This window comes from Leucopleurus acutus, assembly GCF_964270905.1.
Source record: "Leucopleurus acutus genome assembly, chromosome: 1".
Taxonomy (NCBI): domain Eukaryota; kingdom Metazoa; phylum Chordata; class Mammalia; order Artiodactyla; family Delphinidae; genus Leucopleurus; species Leucopleurus acutus.
Genome location: NC_139142.1, coordinates 122,772,255 through 122,785,799, shown reverse-complemented (window position 1 = coordinate 122,785,799; position 13,545 = coordinate 122,772,255).

Genomic DNA, 13,545 nt, shown 5'->3' with positions numbered 1-13,545 from the left:
AGATGAGAATTGTTGGTGTGAAGTAGAGATGAAGACCATTGGCATTGAAGAGATCAAGGAACTGGAAAAAGGGTGCTAAATGCATTGCCTACATGACATAAGAATTCACTCAGGTGATGACAAAAGTTGGAGAGGAGAAAAGTCTACATGTCACAAGGGGAGGACCTGAGGGGGAGAAGTTTACAGCAACAGGGCATAGAAGTATATGCAAGCTCAGTGTGAGTTTCAAAACAGGGAGAATATTTCAGAAATGGCATCAAAGAAGCTGTTGGGAGTAAGAAATACCATGCAGGGGGAGAAGTGCAGACTCATCTAGAGGGACACAAGACAAGTGGTGTCTCCAGATGAGAAGTAGGTCACAGTTAGGGTCAGAGATAGGAGCGTTATGAGAAGAGGCTAAAGTACCAGAGACACAGTGGAAATGATAGAAAGGAAGATCTGGAGTGCAGATAGGAATTAAGGGAGAGGAATCCCGAGAGAAACATGGAGGCAAAGTACAAAGAGAAGATTATTAATAGAGAGTCAGCATATCTATGATGTCCAAGATCTTGGACTTGGATTTAATCTACTAGACTCAAGTATTCCAGTTTCTGGGTAATGCTGTTAGGGTCCAGAAAAGGCCAAGGGCCAGAGGGTTGGGCCCAGTCCTGCAGCTGCTCCCTGCTCTAAAGCCCCATGCAGAAACTGCCCAAGAGCCCCTGGTAATATCTGGCCCAGTAGCCTGGGCACCTCAACAGCTGTGTCCAATTTTATTAAGGTTAGCTGTTACCAGTAAGTATCACGCAATTTTTTTTTTCTTATTTAACTCTGGCATGTTGGTAAATTTTCTGCTGAGTTGTAGTTTATCTTTCCAGGCTTTAGTGTAGACTTTCTAAAGCTGTGATTGGTTTTACTGACCAATTTAGTTAGGTTACAACCTGGCTAGTAGTTCTGTTTTGTAATCTGGGAAGGAAATAAATTTTAGATGGCAATTTCCCTTCATCTACTGCCTGCATATGGACAAGTAACCAACTGGGCCACTAATATTCACATTATATATGCAATGGCATTTAGGTATTTGGTCCACAATTAAATAGAGTTATTGAAACTGTTCTAAGTATTGATATTCATCATCTAAATTTCCCTAACTATACTGAAGTAAGTTTTAACTACTTTTGCCACTTGTGAACCAAATGTTTTCCATGGGTTTTCTTTCATTGTTTTATGGTTAACCATCTCAATTACAATAAGACCAGATCTTTATAGACTTCCTTGTCCTCTTTATTAATTTGATATTTAATCCTTTAAACCTATCTGTCACAATTGTCACAGTAACCCAGAGAATATGTATTCTCCCCCACCCTGCAAAATGCCTAAATGAAAATTTCCACCATAATTATATTTAAACACATCTATTTTTCCTAGCATATCCTGTGCCACATACATATTTTGAAAAAATAAATCAAGAGAAAAGTTTGTCTTTCACATTTCCCAGATACACAGCTTTAATGGTTTTTTCTGTTTGTTTGGTTGAAGCTATAATCAATGCTGCCAGCAGAGGTGGGTGTATGTACATAAACTTTATACGTGCTGTGGTAGATGAAGAGTTAAGTTAAAGGGCCAGCCAGCAACTGTGAATAAAAAGAAAGGAGCAGAACCCTACAAAGCCCCCTCTCCACTCCTCCTAACCTCTGTGTTCTTAATGAACACAAAGTCATATTTATATAAAGCAGGTTTTCTCAACCTCAGCACTCTTGATATTTGGGACTGGTCAATTTTTTACTGTGGGGGACTGTCATGTGCATTGCAGAATGTTTAGCTGTATCGCTGTCCCTTGTCCAATGTCCCCTACTTGGAGATGCTGAAGCACCATACCCCATGCCCCTCCCCCTCCTGTTGTAATAACCAAAAAGGTCTCCAAACATTGCCAAATGTCCCCTGAAGGCAAAATCACTTCCAGTTGAGAACCATTGATTTAAAAGACCACCCTCCACCACCACTCCCCAGAAGAACTGCTGGGGAAGAAAAGAAAAATACAGAAGAAAAGGAGCAGGTAGGAAAGGAAGGGGGAAAGAAAGAGGGAAAGAAAATGGAAGAAGATAGATAAAGAAAATAAAATATGAAAAGAGAAAACGCAAGAACAAAAGGGGAGATGGTTAGGAAGAAATTTAGATCTTGATTCCAAGTACGAAATGCATTTGTCCTAATCCTAAACTCAAAGATGAGAATTTTGTGGCAAAATCCTGAAACCCTATCACATGCCACCCCAAAAAGACTTGAGTTGACAAATTTACATATACAAGGAATTCTGAGAGAGAAAATATGAATCAGATTCTGATATGTTCATTGATCAGAAATCAACCAATCCCACTGAAAATATTTACTCTGAGGAGCTGACTGGCAATTGTTAGGAAAAGGCTGAAAGCACAGAGGGCTTTGCTCATCTGAATCAACTGTTTGTCATTTGTTTGGTTGTTTGTTTTCCAGTCATTATTTTAATTTTCAGTGCTATGGATAAAGAATTTGGAGCTTAGTCCATTGCTCTTAACAGATGTTAGGATGGGAGGCTGTGATCAAAGGGACCTGACGTGAATGGTATTTGGAAGTGCTGGACAATGGCTGTAGACAGCTATCAGTGAATCCCTTAAGGAGTCTGTATAAATACAGATGACTACTAACAAAGAAATCCTATCTAACCATATCTTTAGCAAGTTCATATATATAGTTCTTATGAGAACATCATTCCTAAGCTTTAATGAAATTGAGCTTCTAAAATACTTAAGAATATGTAAACTCACTCAATTCAGGCATATTATCTGATGGCAAACAGATAGAAATGATTAAATAACCTCATTTGAAACAAACAAGTGATTTTAATTGTTTATAAATAATTATAACCTGACTGAACTAAATTGGCATTCGTTATCTCCCCATATATCACTAGCCTGTTAGTCTACACATACAAATAGGATCACATTAATGATAATGCACATACACCATGGACTCTTGCTCCCAACATGTCAAAAAGACCCAGCCTCCTAACAAGCACTTCCAAAGTTTGGCTGGAATCCCAGGGATTCTCCTAAGAATATGAGCAATCAGTAGATCTATTAGCCTAATCAGACCTCTTCTGCTGGCAATAATGATGCCCATGAAGACCAAAGAGCCACTGTGTTCTGAGATGTAGGGAAGAGAATATCTGTCTCCCCTCTATGTATTATGCTATCTTAGAGAGAATTCAAAACATGGCTGCTTAAGTTTCAAACAGGTATTTCAAACTTCACCTCTGTATTCTCCAGTGGACCCAGACCTGGCAATAAGCCAGGCTGAAAGACTAAGTGACAGTTACCACACGATTTGCCCCTCCAACAATCACAATTGGTCAGGTGCCACATGCTTGGTTCTCTCTTACTTTAAGATAAGTTCCCTCTTTGATGGCCTTTCAGGTCCTCATGCAAACAGACCTCCAGCTGCCCTTCCCTGTCAGCCTGCCAGACATGCAAGGGCCAACTCAAGAGCCTTGGGGAGTTTTACTCTACATCAGACAGGCTTTGACAGACTGCCCTTTGTCCCCTTCTCAGGGTATCTGATGCCACCCATCGTCTTTGATAAGTGGGCAGTAGATCATGCCAACTGCTCACTTTCCAACTGATGACACAGTTGATCAGCACAAGGGTGAACACCTGACCTGAAAAAGGGGCTTCCCAAGGCTGGTTAGCAACCTGGAGCTTGGAACAAAAAGGCCAGCTGGGCCAATTAGATTCCTGTCCTGGAAATAAGTGGTAGCAGAACTGAAACAAATAAACATGCAGTGGAGTTATATCATTGGTGGCAAGTCCACAGATTTTTGCTGCCCTAATCTTACCTTCTTGGAGGGCTGGGCATTCAATGAAGCATCTTGGTATCATTACAATCAAAATTCCTGTAAGCTTAGGCCTGTTAGAGACTATATGTGCTCCTTGACACCAGAAAATTTCTAATTAAAACAACTATATGGAGATATAATCCCTAAAATATTTAATTTTGGTCTCAGTCCTACCTGGTTCATTCAAAGAAGGGTAATGTACTCTCTGAACATGATGGAGACTACCCCATCACATATCTGCAGAGAATAATGTGCACACAATTATAAGTCACTCAGGAATATAATGTGTGGCACAGGGCCTCTGAATACAGGGGCACAGGGGACAATCAGAAGTAAAGCAAATGGGGACCTCAGGTACTGACCATCTTTGCTTCTCTTCAACACATTCCAAGAAAGACCAGGCTGCACTGCTATCCCTGGTAAGATGTTGAAATGTTATTCTGTATCAGGCCAATCTGAGAATATCATTAAATTTTAAAACCTGTGATTAAATTTTCTAAGGGAAAAAGTCTGAGGGATGACGCAATAGACCTCTGTCATTTGCAGCTGGCAATGATTTTGTTAACCCATCTCCCGCTTTTGGTAATTTTCTGCTATGTGGATTATGCATTTCCCCAAACTTCCACTTCAATCATCTCTTGCCTGTGACCAGCTTCAACCGAGCAGCCTCACTGTGTGAGACTTGGAGGAGCAAGGCAAACTCTATGAGTCCACAAGCCCCTTCCAGCAAGCATGGTAATGAAGGTGTTGAGTTCATGTGCAGCAGCCATAGAAGAGCTTCTGCTCTTCAGGCTGTGGTTTCATGAGTGTTGAGTCACAGGTGGCAACAGCAGTGGACTTCCTGCGGAAACAGTCTCATGCAGTGACTGAGCGTTCTTCTTGGCTGCTCACTTCTGCTATGTGGCATGCAAGCTTGGTTCTCAAACTGCCCCCAAAGATCTATAAGCTACCTAATAACATCCCTGTGATAAATCCTTTTCTGCTTAATCTAACTTGAGTGGGCTTTGTGGACTGCAATTGAACTCTGGCTGATAGAAAAGCAGTGAGGAAAGCCTCTTCGACACCAGCAAAGTAAGCTGTCCTAGCAGGACTGAGCTGGACAAGAGATACAGAGAAAAAGAAAATGTGCCTGTGATGACCCACAAAGTCCCAAGTGGGGGGTTTATGAGTGGAAATAAAGAAAGAGCATTTTCAATGAAATGCAGCCGAGTTTGCCATCTGATGGGCACTTGCAGAATCTCATCCTTCCCTCTTATCCTCCCCAAGCACTTATTTTTGCTGTTTTCACATTCACTGGCTATGTATGTGTCTGCCCCTCCAAAAGACTCTGAGCTCCTTAAGAAAAGAAATTGTGTTTTTCTTTTTCCACCTGTGTCAGTGTCTGAGGACAGTGTTTTGGGCATAGTAGGTTCGTTAGCAATCCTAATTGGGTGTTTATGTTTGTTGGTTACAAGAAGTTCCCTGTTCCTCTTTTAGCAGACAATAGAGTAGACACAAAAAACTTCCCCTGATTCTTTTCACTTGAGGATATGGCCTCAAAAATCCATATATGGGGTGAGGCTGAGTGTATCCCACCAGCCAGGAGTCTTACTGACTGGCACTGGCCCTGGTGGTTCTCCAATTTGTATTTATATCTACGCATGTCTCTTCCATCAAAATATGCCATATGCAACTAAAAGATATTGAATCAAATATTAATGCCCAAGATGCCCATGCATTTTTGTAATGTCTTCAGCCTTCTTTACAAAGGGTTTTTAATGCACTCTTGTAATTTTACTTCAGCACCATGCAATCAGCAAATATCAATTTCTCTCTGGGACCACAAAGACTTGTTAACTGAAATTCTGCTACTCATGCCCTAGTGAGGGAGAGAGCTGCTGTGTCAGACTCTCAGAAAGTGTCTCATCTTTGTAGATCTTGGCATGAGGAATCCATGGAGCATGAGAAGTAAGTTCATTTGCCAGTCTACTGCTGGATTTTTCAAAGTGATTTCAAAGCATTCTGCTTTAAGCGCCCACCTTTTTTCCTCTGCCTGCTAAATTCCTACCCATACTGTGAGGCTAAGCTGAAATGTAGAGGCTAATCACCTCCACAGAGCCTTGATCGTCCCAACCAGAAATGCTTCCCGTGTACTTTATTTCCATTTCACTTATCTAAAACTCCTTTGCCTACTAATTATTTGTTTATGTCTTATATCACCAATGAGATAAGCAGCTTGAGGGCAAGGGCACGATAGTGTTATCTTTGCATCCCAGTACATTGCACATCATGAAATATGACTTTGTCGACTGGCTAAACAGTAAAATTTGTCACTTCTACTACCAGGGTTAGGCCAGAGAGGTTCTGACAGTTTAGAAAAAAATATAGTTGAAACAGGCTTCTGCAGTCTAGCTTAGGAACAAATCACTTTTTAAAACATTGTTTTGTGGAGGAAAAAATTCTGATTTGTAAGACAATTTGTGTATGAATTAGGATTAATAAAAGCACACTGAGTTAGAATTAGCTTGCTGTAGCTTCAGATTCTGGACCCCTAAAGGAAAGGTAAGGCCTTTGCTGCTTTTTTCAATGACAAAATAATCACATTCCTTGTTCCTCATAAGCACATCTTACATCTAGGCAGAGGGAAAATATAGCAGGCTGCTGGGTGGAGCTGTTTCCCTTTTCCTCTCACACTAGCCCACTCTTCACTGCCCTTTAACTTCTTCTTTGCAGAATCATAATTAACTCTTAGCAAAATGAATCACCAATATTTAGCAAGTAACTCTATGGCTCTGTCAAATTTTGACTCTTTGTACCCAGAAATATTCATCAAGTACGAACATTTCGTAAGTATGTAGGTACTCACTAAATGATGCTGTGATGTGCTCATTTCTGCTCAATACAAAAGAAAATAAAACTGGCATAGCATTCTTTCAGAGTTATTAGCAAAGATTTTTCATAGCAATTTAAGGTTGAGGTTTTTAGATTTATAAAAACTCAGCATTTCCTCCTGGGTTCTATGTCTACAATGCTAGTAAGATCCCCCCCAGGAGGAAAATGTTATCTTAGATCTTTTCCCAAAGTGTTTTGAGAATGTTAACAGGTAATGTGTGAAATTCAGATCCTGTGGTCAAATAAGTTTGGAAAATACAAAGTTTAACAAAGTAAAACAAATTAATTTAATTGTGGACTTCTCAGAGCCTTTAACATGATAGCATGCACTGTGAATCTCACAAGGATTTCTTTTTGGGACTTACATTCCGAAAATACATTTTAGGAAATGCTGTCTTATAATCTGAATGCCCGATCTTTCCTACTAAACTACCAAACATCAGTAATGGAAAAAGCAAGAGTAAGTGATGCCAAAGTCATTTTAATGTTTTTTTTCTATAAATTATATTGTAAAATATAATGAATCTCTCATTTATAGAACACTTACAGAACAAACCCTTCAATACCTTAAAAAGAAACAAACTCTTAGGCACTACAAAAATTCTCTGACCACCATCAACTTTTGTTCATTAAGTTTAACCTAACTGCTCCCCAAATCTTTTCTTAGAGTGAATAATAATAATTATTATAGCTATCTTGTAGGAGTTTTTAATATGTTTCAGGACTGTGCTAAGTGCAGTTCTTCATTTAATCCTCAAACCTTATAAGGTGGGAATGATTACTGAGGAATCTGAAACTTAGAGAAGTTACATAACTCACTCAGGTAAGTGGCAGAGCCAAGATTCCAGACCAGGTCATCTGGCCCCAGGATTTATGCCATAGCCACTGGGAGGCACATCTTCACTGCTATGACTCTCTAGATGTATGTGCTGCTCTCATACAGCACATACATCTAGAGAGTCTTAGCAATGAAGCCAAGAGTCTCCCACACCTTGGCTGCCTCTGTGTTCATGTAAACTGTTTACCCAACAAAACCCTCCAAGAGGCTAGATTCCAATTCCTTCTTTGACTACCTACTTAGAGCTAATGAGAGAGTAAGGTACTTCAGCTAATTAACTGTCCACTTCCCGCTGAACTGCTGTCTTTTGTTATTCTCATGGTCTCCTTCACACACATCAGAAGCAGAGAGAGGCTTCTTTCATGCTCTTTCAAAGAAAGACATTCTGGGATTTAGTCACCAGTTTTACCTGCGTGTCTCCTGCATCCTCTCTTGTGGACAGCATAGAGGCAGAGAAAAACTGCAGAGACAAAGGACTGTATTCCTGAGGCCAGATTCTCCACTGCACTCTCCCAGTTTGGGCTTCTCTGCCTGTGCATCCTGACAGGTAAACTTAGTACCTAGTACAGGTTCCTGCCCAGATGTTGCCCAAGTGCTGCAGCTTCAGCATTTCACCACCTTATTTCACTAGCACCCTGTTTGTCTTTTTTCCTGAACATTTTAAAGAGCATTTGAACAAAGAGGACAGTATTTCTCTGTACACACCTGGTCGTTTCCTGACTGCTTTGTTTGCAGGTTATTCTTTAATCATCAAGGTCATGGGACAGCCCTGTCATCATCCTATTTTGCATGTGAAGAACTGAGGCACAGAGGGACCCACAGGGGTCATGGTAGTGATGATTTCTCAGGTTGTTCAAGCAGGGGAAGTGGTGAATCCAAGATCCACACTGATGTTAGATCTGCCTCTTCTGTGTCCTCAAGGTACAGCTTCATTTTCAACCCCTAGGTGGATTTTTGCAACTGCCTAAGTCCCATTAAAAGATTGCAGTCAGGACTTCAAAACAAACTCTTTGAAATGTTCTACAAAAACAAAGTGAATTTAACTTAGTGTTGAATAAGAACTTTAGAAACATGAATTAATAGCACAGACTTTAAAGAATGAGTTAGTTTACATGTTTTGCTCGTTCCTCTCTCCTGATTCCATCATCTTGGTCCCACTAAAACATTTTTGGAGACTCCCAAACATCATGGCCCTCTATGAGCCAGAAGGTGATAACATGGGGCTGCAACTCATGGGTCCTCACATCTCTGTCTGCCCAATACTTTCGGGGTCAAATACCTTGAGTGCTGACTGCACATAAGGCAGTGGTGAGACAAACACCTCTGAAGGGTAAGACAAAGGACCTAAATATACTTGGTCTTTGCTCTTTCTCACAGGCAACATAGTCAAGTTAAAACAGCATGCCCTTAGGAACAAAGCAAATCTTCTCACCTTTAACCCAACTCCACTACACACTAGCTCTGTGACTTTGAGCAAATTATTTAACCTTTCTGAGTCTCAGATTTCTTACCTATGTAATTATAGTTAATATGCACCTAAAAGAGTTTTAAGAATAAAATTAAAGAATATATATGAATGTTACAATCATATTGCCTGACACATAAGAGCTATTCAATAAACATTCATTTCCTTCCTTCCCCTCAGTTTCTTAATTGTAAAGTAACTAGGTAATAAAAATGTTTTGTCTAAAAGGAACTTTTGAGAAAACATCGTTGAAATATCTGAAACATAGTAAATGTTCAACAATGATAAAAATGATAATGCTAGCAACTACCATCACTATTATAACCTATTATTTTTTTAATTAAAATTCCTGCAAGGCACAAAAACCTGATGACCTGATTCAGTTTTGTCTGTGACAGGCGTGTGTCTCCACATGTCTTTATGCCAGAGTGCAGGGAATGGGCAGGCAGATGATGGGGTCACGTTTATCTCAACACCACTTAAAGTCTCAGAGATTTTCCTTCCTAGTGTCAGTTCAACTCCCAGCCTAGTTTCTTATCAGGTAAATTGGAAAATCAGGACAAGGAATTTTTAAGCCTGATGTCTGAACACAAAAGCCTTGAGTTTTTCTTTGCTTTGCTTCTAGAGTTTATTAAGAATGAGAATGCTCAATGTAGACAGGGAGGTTTTGACCCATCTTCCCCCGCCTACATTTCCTTAGGATAGTTTGGCCTTCTGGGGCTTGCACAACCAAAGGCCTTGGGATCACATGGCTTCTCTTAGGTCCCAAGTCACTGTTCTTGATTTGATTCATCTGCTACACAGGAGTGAGTTAATCTAGTCTCTGTCTCACTCCATACATATATGTCGTAATAGATACAAATTCATTTACACTGTTAATTTTTAAATGAATGCCATTTCTCTCTGGCATTTTATTTGAAGTCAGCACAATAAATGCATTTGTGTAGTGCAGTCACACTGTTTCTTTGTAGATTTAGGCTAAACTGTCATAAAAGAGTGAAATATGTTAAATGTACATTCACCTGAAAAATTCATCATCTTACCCATAGATTCTATTATTGTTAGACAATTATTGTTCATGCTAATGTCATCGTGCATCTTTCTGTATGTTCTCTCTGTAACAGAACTACATGCAGGACTCTTTCCTGAAGCTGAGATGAAAATGTAGCATTATTTTATCCAAGATTTTAAATGCCTAGAGATATTGATCCAGCCTGCTAGCCTGCTCAGAAGGATGCCCCACTCGCTGCATTGTGCTTAGAGACAATCTAATAAAAGCTTGCTGAATAATAAACAATGGGAGCCCACCAATTCTAAAAATTTAGATTGACAGGAATAATCCCCTCCCTGGAAAAGACAGACTAGCGGGCGCTTCCCATAAACCCATTACTGCCCACTCACCCATAAGCCAATAGAAGACGTTGGATTATTGCAACTCTTAGTTTTAAGAGAAATTGCTTTCCTAAATTTGACCTTCCACACTAAATATAAAATATGGACCATCTGTAATGAAGGGATTGCAGCCCAAACAGCCATCATCTCTCTGAGGCAGAGGTTAGAAGGTTGATGCACATTGGTTCCAAAGGGATGGGGATGGGGATGACCTTTTGCCTTGAAAATGGTCACTCGGAGCTGTAATGTGAGAGAAAGGGGTCAGGTATTAGCCAGTAAAGAGTCTCTGAAGCTTCTGCATTGTTAGACTCTTACACAGTGTGGGGTGGAGGAAGTCACAAAAGCAGTATGAGCAAATAGCATCAATTCTCATAAACATGAGAATGTAATACAGGGAGAATGTGAAACTGGATATACTCCAAATGGGAAATATGTTTCAAAGCCTTTCAAAATAAACAAGTAACTATAAATAAAAGACAGAGGATTTGGAAGGGAAAATATCTTCTCTTTATTTGTGACATAGTTTTGACCATTTGATTGGCATGCCGGTGTTGTCACTTGCCTTCTACCTGCAGGCAAGGCACAGTTTCTTCCAAGCTGAGTTTGTTAAGGAAAAATGCTTTATAAAAGTAATTTATGGGGTTCAGCAAGATTTCCATTGTCCATGTCCTTGAGTTTTATTTAATTCTGACAGGAGACTCTGACAACAATGGAAGGGTGGCCCAAAAATACTGGATGCTTTGTCAGCATCTTTTAGAAAACAAAAAAGGGCTGCACACCAAACATTTTATGTGAGAGCAGAGTACCCCATCCAAGGGAAGACAGTATTAAGCAGGGAACTGAACTGAATAGGCAGGAGTGGGACACACCAGACTGATGGGAAGATCCAAAGCAGTGTGCATTTTTGCTGGAGCAGATCAGGAAGACAGTTCTAATAAATGCATTGAACACAAACACCCATTAGCCTCATGGAGGCAATTAGCAGGTTTCCTGGGTACAGTTTCCAAATACAAGTGAGGGGAAATAGAGGCTGCCTGACTTGAGATTCTGCCATGATTGGTATTTTGGGAAGGCAAGATTGACCTGATGAATCATGAATAAAAAACTGAATGTGATAATGCTCTCTTTTATCTCAAAGAAGTCTTTCCCACTCATTTCTCTCTCAGACCATCCCTTCTAGGTCATTGTCTTTAGCAGAACCATTCCCAGTGCATGATAAATACATGGAAATTAAACTTCAGAGAAAGAAGAAACAATTAATAGGTGTTCCAGTCAGTAGTACGTTCATCAGCTTGGTATGAGAAAGAAAAATGACAGAGTAATATTGCCACTAGCAATCTTAAGTCATGTGATTTTTTTTTTTTTTGGACAGATCAATGTTGGTTGCCAAGCAACACACACACACACACGCACACGCACACACACACAAGAAAAGAAAAAGGGAGGGAAGCATTGTTATGTTTCGATAAACCTCTTTTTTTAAAGAAAATTTGTGAATTTCATACTGATATTATCATTATAATTATTTTCAATCTCTGTATTTCTTTAAAAGAGAGCCAGTGTCATTACTTGAGAATAACTTTTGTGAACAATGGGCAACGTGCAATATACACTTGGTAAATGAATGGGGAACTTTAAGAACAAGAGATGAAAATTCTTTGTTGCCATCTTGGGATGATTTATTAATGACACGTGTGTGTTTATTAATGAGTTTATTGCCTTTGTGTCATACGTATGTCACCATCAAATATTAATGTTTTCTATATTATAATAATATCTATTGATAGAACTGAAATTTGCTTCCCAGTAAGGTGTCACTATGAATAATACTTCTGAAATACTGAAATCAATAACAAGAATATTAGGGGGGCATTATAGTATGTCAATGAAATGAATTCCACTTAAATGCTGCACATAAAATAAACCAGCTAAATATACCAAATTATAATTTTAAATAGATAACTATACAAGTTATGGATATGAATCTTACAACAGCCAAGAGTATGTTATCTGAAACAATAAAGATACTAAATAGATGAAAAGAGGTCCTGTGGATTCTCTGATTTAAAGTCAAGATCCTGAGCATTACTGGAATTAATAAGCACTGGTTTCTTTCAACGTGACAGAATATCATGTAGACGAGAGGTGGACTAAGTGGTTCAAAGAAACCCTAAATTCATTTACTTGGATAAGACGGCTGCCGTTACTCCCTCCATCGCTCCTCCTACAATTGTAAGCTCTTGTTCAGGAGCCTTTTCCTTTTTTTTGCTTCACGTTGCACAGGATTGGACAGTGTCCATGGGAGCAAGAGGTCTTCCCAGTGAATACCAAGGCAACAATGTTCGCCAGCTCTTAGGGCCTGACTGTCAGGGCAGCTGGGAGCCGGGCTGTGCTACCTGGAGATCAACAGAGGACTTCAGCCTAGTGCTGTACAGAGCTGCTAATAAAGACAGAGGGATGCAGTCTTCTATAACTAAGGGAGAAAAACTATGAGTATTTTATTCACCTGAGACACAAACCCACCTAGATTCTGGTTAAGTGGCAGAATACCTCTGTCACTGTTCTTTGATTTCTTTCCTAGGCAAGGCTGGCTGGAGGAGGTAAAATAGAGAGCATGCTCCCTGCCTTACCTCTTGCCTTATGCATCCTTGTGCTGTTCATAGAGGTCCTCACCTCAGTATGTCCCGCTGAAACTTTCTTGACTTGCTCCCACTTGTGCTAGTCGAAGGGCAATTCCCTCTGAGCCTGGCTATCTCATCTGACAAAGTCAAAGTGCATCACAGCGTGATGGCTTTACATGTACTCCTCCTGAATCATATTCAACAATTTTAGAATTGTTGCTATCTTAACCCAGAGCATCAAGAGTAGTCATTCAGGCCCCATTGTTGCTCAATAGGCATGAGGCTTGGGAAGCCTTCAAGCTCTGTATCACAGACAGTTCCCTGTTTTACTCTGGACAAAGGAGGGCTAACCATAGCAATATTTGCTAACAGTGTTCTAAACACTTGATACATATTACTCTTCTAAGTCACCATAACAACTCTACAGATTAGGTTCTACCTTTATTTCCACTTTACAGATGGAGAAACTGCTCAGGGTTCCACAGCTTGGAAGTTTTGGGCAGAATTGTGAACC